Raw genomic sequence first — 8962 nt, forward strand, 5'->3', positions numbered from 1 at the left:
TACGGGTTTAAGTCGAATTGTGTTATATTCAACTTGTGAAAGTAAAATTAGTTAAACGAAAAAACTTATATTTTGTTAAAAAATATTGATGAAAGTGTTGTATTATTGTTAAAAAAATATTAAGAAACATTGTTATATTATGTATAAATGGGTATATATATGTATGCATACACATATATCTATATATATATATATATAACGCTTGAAATAATCCAGTTATATTTAAAAATTGTGGTCAATTAAGCTAAACTAAACGTAAAGATATCAAAACAGTTTTACAGCAATGGTAATATGTCTAAGATATAAGTTATTGTAATTAAATTATCATATAGTATACTTTTAAATATCCATATATATATATATATATATATGGCATATGGGCCTATGAGCCCATACTCCCAAGGGAAATTAAGGATATGTTTGGATGAAATATTATAAAATAATAAATACATTATTATACTAATTAGATTTTTAGTACGTGCTACAAAACAAGATTTAAAAAATTTATAATTATATAAAAAAAAATATAAATATTATTTTATATTAACAAAAAATTTATAAAATTAAAAAATTTAAAAGAATTATCATACTTTATTTTTTGATAAAATATCTATACAATAAATTATATGTTGAAATCAATAAGTGGCAAAGAATTAATGTAGTGCATAAAATATTCAATTAAAAATTTATATAATTAGATAACAAGTAGAAATGAAATCTTATTTTAAAAAATTATATATAATTTAATAATATTCTAAAATTATCCAAAATATAAATATATAAAAAAAATTACTATAAATAATAAATAAACTAAAATGCTATCTTTAAAAATATATATAATTGTTATGTTAATTTTAGAATTATATTTTAAAATTATTTAAAATATAAAAAAATATTCCAAAAATAAGAAACCATTATGTACATGGGAAATTTTAGTTTTTCTTTTAATTATATATATATATATATACCCATATATATTTTTTTTAGAAACGATATATATAATTAAAAGTTTGAGACTCTTAATTGATTCACATCCAATCATTACACATTTGACTGATTAAATTGTTAAAAAATAATAATAATAATAAATTAAATTATCATGACTTGCTTGAATTTCCTTTGAATAAATCAAAACCTTATCACACGTGCAAGGCTCCAAAGAGAGTTTGGTGTTATATATATACATATATATATATATATATATGTTCACGATAGTTGGCATGCATAATGTGAACATGGAATGATTGGGTATTGTTGAGAGTCCCCATTCAAATCTCAATCCACCACATTTCTTGTTATGATATGATGATTTCAAGAATCTTTTCTTTTTCATAAATTATATTTGGTTGTTCTAATTTTGAGTTTAGCACTAAATTAATTATTTTGTATGATAAATATTCCTTTATATGTATATATATATATATATATATACTTTTTATAGATAAATTTATACATTATTTGATAATTTTGATCTCATATATTTATTTTATAAAATTGAAAAATATTGAAGAATAAGTATAATCATAGACGTACCTCGAAAACCTACTTCAGGAATGACCATACATGTCATCCACAAACACAAAAGTGATAACCCGAATATATTAACTATAACATTCATACTTATATCCCTTACATCTGTACTATCATTTATACATTCATACTTGAAACTCAACACGTAAACAATAAATTCTATTCACTTTCTAAATACTAAATGAACCAATCTAACTCGTTCGTGCAATCTCTACTTATAGAATAACATAACATCACAAGAACTTATAGAAGCTACTTCATCCCAAAACTTAAGAGTCTTACTATCTCACTTCAAACTTAAAATCTCCAAGTCTATAATGTTTTTTTACATTGTAAAAATTAAATAACCAACTATTTCTCTACCACCAATCTCAAAAGTCCTCATCCAAACAACTCTAGAATCCATTACACTCGTTTATATGCAAATGGATAAAATCTCGAACGTACCAAACCTATCAAAGAAATAATTAAACAATAAGATCACATAAAATATCATGAGTGGCCTAGAACACAATTCTCTCAATTCATATTTACAATTTTCTTTAATTAGAACTCAATTTAGGACAGCGTGCTTTTATAATTTAATAAAAAAAGTTTAGCATACTGTCAATCCAACCATATACCAAATTTACTTAACGATTGACATCTAATTTGCTAACTCATCTTAAAAATAGTTAGTTTCTCTATTTACATAGATATATTTCACTGTACTACTATCATAATACAAATTTTTTATTCTATTTTTTATATTGTTCAAAGTTTATGACGTCTTGTTGTTATTTATTCAAAACAAAGGTATCAACAAGTAACTTTTTACTATCTAAAACGAAACATTGGAATTAAAATTTACTACATGCACTTTTAATAGTACAGGATTTTGCGAAATTTGAATATATAGTTTTATATTGTAATTGATCAACTAATTATTACATTTGATTTCTTAATTTCTTCAACTAGATTTTCAAATATTTGATGGCATAATCCTTTTAGATATCATAGTGAAGGACGGTCCAATTTCTTTAGGAACGTTACGAGAGACGTCCTCCTCTCCTTTTTAGAGGCAATGAAGCAAAAGTCTAGCATCTTATCTGGAGTACATGTCTTTAACTCCAAGTAACGATATTTAAAAGTTTGAGATTAATGATCGTGATTAATGTTAATGTATTATTTAAGTAGTTAAATAAAATTTTAACTATTTGAATTTGGAAAAACTAAACAATAGTCAACTTTTGTTAAAAAAGAAAAATGAAATCGTTATGACACTTAAATCAATGAAAATTAAGCAAATTCTAAAAGTAGATAAAAGCTTGAGATACTAAGAAACAACTATATATCACACTTATACATTATGCATATTCTATAAAAAAAAGTAAGCTTCGCTTATAATTTTTTTTTTTAATACAATGAAGGAAAAAACGAAACAAGAAATAAGATTTAGATTTTATACATTCTAGATTACGAGACACTAATGAAGTCGTTTTTTATCATGTTAAGAAGAGTTGCAGATGAATAATTTTGAAAACGATAGCCAAGAGGGTAACGAGAAAGCCTTATTGGCCAAAAAGTCTGTACGACCGTTCCATTCTATGTAGACATGACTCTTAACATCTCAATTTCTATCAAGCCAAATCTGTATAGTTTGCACAAAGTTAAAATTAACGTTGACGCAAACAATATCATTGTATCTCACTTTGTTAAGGATTTGGACGGCAAGACTAATGGCCATTTCAAGGATTACTCTACTCTGCTCCCGGTTTTCATACCGGTTCGAGGATCACTTATAATTTGATGAATCATTAAGCATTTTAACATTGTTAAGCTTGTGATTAAGCTTAATAGGTTATAGATTTTTTGCAATAATATATGTATAGTTTTTTTTATTTATAACGTAACATCTCAAGAAGAAAAGTTTGTCAACTCTTATTGGTCTTTTCTTTGAAATTTAATCTCCCTAGTACAGAATTGAACAGGAAATTATATAATATGCTTTTTATCTTTGATTAAATGCCCATTTTTAAATTAATTTTGTTCTTAACCATGTGATTACGATCCCTTAAAAGGAAAGATTCTTTACAAACTTAAAATTTATATATATATATATATATATATTACTTTTCGAGGTGGCCAAACAAAATTCAACAAGACATGATATGAGAATAAGAAAAAATATATATGTACCAATAATTTGTGTATATACATATATATATATATATGTGTGTGTGTGCGTGTGTAATTAATAAAAAAAACTAACACACGAGTCAAAGATTCATTAATTAATTAATTAATTAATTAAAATTCCAAAATCGCACACGTGCGGCCATCCCACCAAGCTTAATGGGCTCGAACAAGCCCATCCGGTCATAGTCAACAGCGGTCCCCCCTAGAAAGCAGAATCTAGACTACCCAGAAATCCAAATCTCAGGTTTTATCACTTAATTATAATTAAATTAAATTAATTAATGTTTAATTTAATTTAATTTAATTTATTAATGCTGATCACCAAAATCCCTAGTTGTTATATATTATATATTATTATAATAATTTTACATATTTTAAAAATTATATGGAATTTTGAATTTTTTTTTTTTTATTATATAAAATTTAATTTTTCGTACGTATAATTTAATTACAAAATAAAAATTGTAAAAGTTGGAGAAGCTTCACTCGAAATAATGGAGTCCAGTGAAGCAGGCAGTTGGTTTTATGAATTGACCATAATGTCCTCGTATTATAAATAAAAAATATAATTTTAGAAGGGTAAAATTGTCTTTTTGACCTACTGAACCCAGGAGTTTAATCAAGCTTATATAAAGCCTAAAAACCCTCGGCTCTTTTCCCTACCAAACTTGGTACAAGAATCTCTCTCTCTCTCTCTTCTATCTTCATTCTTACAGTCTTTGAGTTTTTTATAATACCAAAACAGCCACAGAATACAATTAGTCTTTTGCAAAAATACCCATCAAATACACAGAGGAAAGCATCAAGAAAGTACAGAGAAGAAAGAAGAAGAAAGAAGGAGGAGAAGAAGATGATGATGAAGCAGGAGAACCAGAGCTTTTGCGACAGGCACGTGCGAGACCCGTGCAGGTCGTTTGGGAAGAGATGCAGCAGATTAGTGAAGGAGCAGAGGGCAAGGTTCTACATTCTCAGACGCTGTATCGCCATGCTCGTTTGCTGGCATGACTGTGTTGACTCTTAATATATCTACACAATATATATATATATATACACACACACATTATATATATTAGGGGTTTTGTTTAATCATTAGTTTTCTTTTCTGTTTTTGTGTTTATATAGATATATATATATATGTAATAGCAAGCACATGTAGGAAATTTTCTCTGTGTTAGTTCTTCTTTTCTTCTTGGGTTGTAGGGGGAAGAAAATGAAATTTAGTTAATTATATAATAAAAATATATGGGTAATTTTCAGATATATTATACTTGATGAGATTAAGGTCCTTTTTTGCAATTTTCTAAATATAGAAACCCTTATTTCCAATTTCCTTCACACATACATACATACATATATATATATATATAATATCAAACAATCAATTCAGTTTCTTCATTGACTTAGATCTCATCTTTTTTTTTTTTTTTTCAGATTCTTAATTGTAGTATTAATGATTGAGATTTATTATATACTCTCATTAATTACAATATAATATAAATAATTTTCAAATAATAATATATATAAAAGTAAAATTCAATAAATTAATTGACATATCAACCATTTTACTTGAGTAATGATTATCTTAATCAACTAATGTCACATTTTTAGTTAAATTTTTGTTCTTTGTATATATATATATATATATATATATGTGTATGTACACACTATTAATGGCTGCTGTTGAATTCATATGGAAATAATTTTGATGGAAATCATGAAAATTGAAGGGTACTTTTTCTTTTTCAAGGATCATGAAGAGTACTTTTCATTTTGATTATAGAAGTGACTAATGATAAATTTGATGGTGATTAAAAGATTGTGTTAACATGTTAATCTTAAATTAAAAAGGCAAATACTTTATCTTAAATGGAGTTTAAAAGTTAATTGTAAAAATTAAAAAGTCTACCGATTTAAGTAAATTCATTAATTAAAATTTCTTCTCAAAATATGATTTTATCAACTTGTTCTTATCTACTATAATAAATTCACAGACGAATAACTTTGTAAATTATAATAATATATATTAAAAAATATTAATTTTTAATCTAAAGTTATAATATCATATTATTTAAATTTTTTTATTTATCTCCAAGTAATGCAAAAAAAACAAAAAATTGTTATTATTGTAAAAGATTTATTAAAAAGTTATGTTTTAAAAAAATTATGTAGTTGGGAAATTAAATTTGTAACAAAAGAAAATTTAAAAATAAACTACAAGATAAATTATAATTTAGAGAATTTATTTAATTCAAATAATAATAATAATAATTAAAAAATATATAAATAATAAATATTTATAATACTAATATTCATAATATATATTTTTTTACATTATATATAATCACAAATTTATGAATTAATAGTGAATTAAATTATGTCAAGTCAGTGAGTTGGGGTTGACATGCAATTTCTTCTGTTTTTGATAATTTAATTATTGTGATTATGATTAATGCAACAAATTAATGTCATTTACATCACAAAAAGGAGCATTAATGCTGCAGATAACATTGATAAGACTGCAATTAATTATCTGCAATAATATATACACTCCTTAATATATTTTTAAAAAAATAAATAGAGAATGTATTAATCTTAATATGATAAAAAGTTATATTAATTTCATTAAAAACAGATATATACATGTATATATATATAATACTTATCCCTATAATCTTATGTGTTTTGAATTTATTAGATTTATTGAGGGTCAAGAGTTATATTGAAATCTCGGAGCAATACTAAATTATAAGACTACTCTTTATTTGGGATGTTTAATAGTGTTGGAGTTTTTCGAAAATATTGAGTTTCAAAATAATATCAGGATCGATGGTATATGATAAATTTAAAATTTTGATATTATAAAGAAGTCTTAAGATCATATAAAATCTCGAGATTACTTTACATTTATGGATTATAACCAAGTTATTCGAGATAATTTTAGAATTTTGAAACTATACTTATATTCAAAAATTATTTTAAATATAAATCATGCGTGTTATGTCCTTTTTTATTCGTAATTAAAAACATGTGGAATTAACAAATAATGTCACGTTATTTATGTATTTTACACAATATATTGAAATTTAAAATATTAATAACTAAAATCAACCTTATTAACATATCAATCTAACGGTACTACAATTAGATACATTATACTAAAATATCATGAACCATAATTACCTTCATGTTATTTGCTCGTTCATTCATTCATGAATTTATTAAGTTTCGAGTCATTGCTAAATTTATTAATATCTATTAGATTTATATTTTTTTTATTTTTTTTTCATTATTATAATTTTCTCGAGTTTGATTATTTATGTTAAGTGTAGAACGAGTATAATATCACTATTTACGTTGAAATCGAAAAAGAAAAGTAATAGTATGCAAAAAAATTACATGGTGATAAGCGAGTGACATAAAACACGTGACAGTATTGAATGAGAAATCAAATACTTATTAGATATTAGAAAATATCTGTAACGGCTCCGGAAAATATTAAAAAAGAAATATATATATTAAGTTACATCACGAAAATATATATTAATCTATATAAATAAGTAAAGAAATGTATAACAATCGCTTTCGAAATTTTTATATTAGGGTTTTTAATAATCTTTCCTTATTTTTTTTTATTAATCTAAAGTGATTTAGACGTTAGGATAATCATTGACCCAAAAAAAGAGAGAATCCCGATTTAATTATCAACTTTTAAAATGGTATCGACATAAAAAAAACACTAATAAATTTGTTTAAAAAAATTATTTATAATTAAAAGAAATATTTATAATTAAAAAAGTAGAAGCCACAAATATTTTAAAATTTATGCATTAAAAAAGTTTTTATTTTTTAATTATTTTAAAAGTCGTAATAAATCCTAATAGATTGGAAAGCGTGGCCCACATTAGAACCTTGACACGTGCGATAGTTAAATATTAAGAGGAAATGTGGGGGCCACCGTTTTGGATAATGTTTGTGGGGTCTCCCTGTCCCTTCCCTCACACGATCTCCTTTTGTAAGCTGGCACCTGAGAGATTTTTTATTTTTAATTTCTCTAATAATTTATTATCTTTTTAGTGATAGTTTTATTTTTCTGTTTTTTTTTTTATAAATCTAAATATATGTATATAATAATTTTTTGATACATGGTACTTCTGATTTTTTTTTTTGTATTTTTGTTTAAAATATGAGATGAAAAAATTTAAATGATAAAACTAAATATTGTAAAAGTGTATATATATATACACACATATATAATAATATTACATGATTTATTAGCTATCTATGTATACATATTTATTTAATATAAAGTAAATGAAAGATGTGTGCATAAGATAATTTAACTTCTGAAATTATTTGTTATGTAAATCATCAATGAAAATTTTATAAAAAAAATAAAAATAAAAATAATAGTCTTTTTGCATGTGCTCATGTGCCTCATATATATATATATATATGTATATAGTGTGTGTGTGTGTATATATACAAATATGTATATCACATCACCTTACTCATTATTGCATTTTTAAATTTATACATTATATATTCCTATAAAATTATTATTTTTATTGAATAGTTAATTTAAAATATATATATATATATATATGAAAATTATTCAAGAAAAAACACAAACAAGCAACCTAATTGTCAAAAAATGTATAATTTTAATGAATAATTTATTTAGATGATGATATGTGACACCATATATTGCATGTAATGTTGTGATATTATCCAAAGAAGAAAAAAATCAATTATTAAGATAAATATTTCTTTTTCACTTGTAGTTTGAATATTTTGTTCAGAATGAGCAATAACAAGTTGTAGTCGAGCTAAGTTAGCAATGCTTCTTTCGATTATGGTAGCTTAATCATATTAATTTACTCGAGATGATAATAGAAGTAAAATATGATAGAATATGCATTGATGAAAATTTAATTTTTACTTTTAAAGAAAATTTTGCTGAGAGATTTCAAAGAAATACTTTGTGCTAAATTATAACGACCTTATAAATTTCAAAAAAAATAAATTATAAATTTAGTGCAGAAGCGAAATAAATAGTTAGAGTTTACATTCCTTACACAATAACTGAAAGTACCAAATATGACTTATGGAAATAAAACTTCTAAAAGAACAATTAATAACCAAAGAAATAAATTAAAAATAAACAACTGAACGTCCTACTCGCAACCCTTTTGTGGATCTAGTTCTGGATCCTGATCATTTTGATTTGAAATAGTTAATGAAAGAGTGAGTTATA

This window comes from Carica papaya, chromosome 2, assembly GCF_054855325.1.
Source record: "Carica papaya isolate Zhongbai chromosome 2, ASM5485532v1, whole genome shotgun sequence".
NCBI classification, from domain to species: Eukaryota; Viridiplantae; Streptophyta; class Magnoliopsida; order Brassicales; family Caricaceae; genus Carica; species Carica papaya.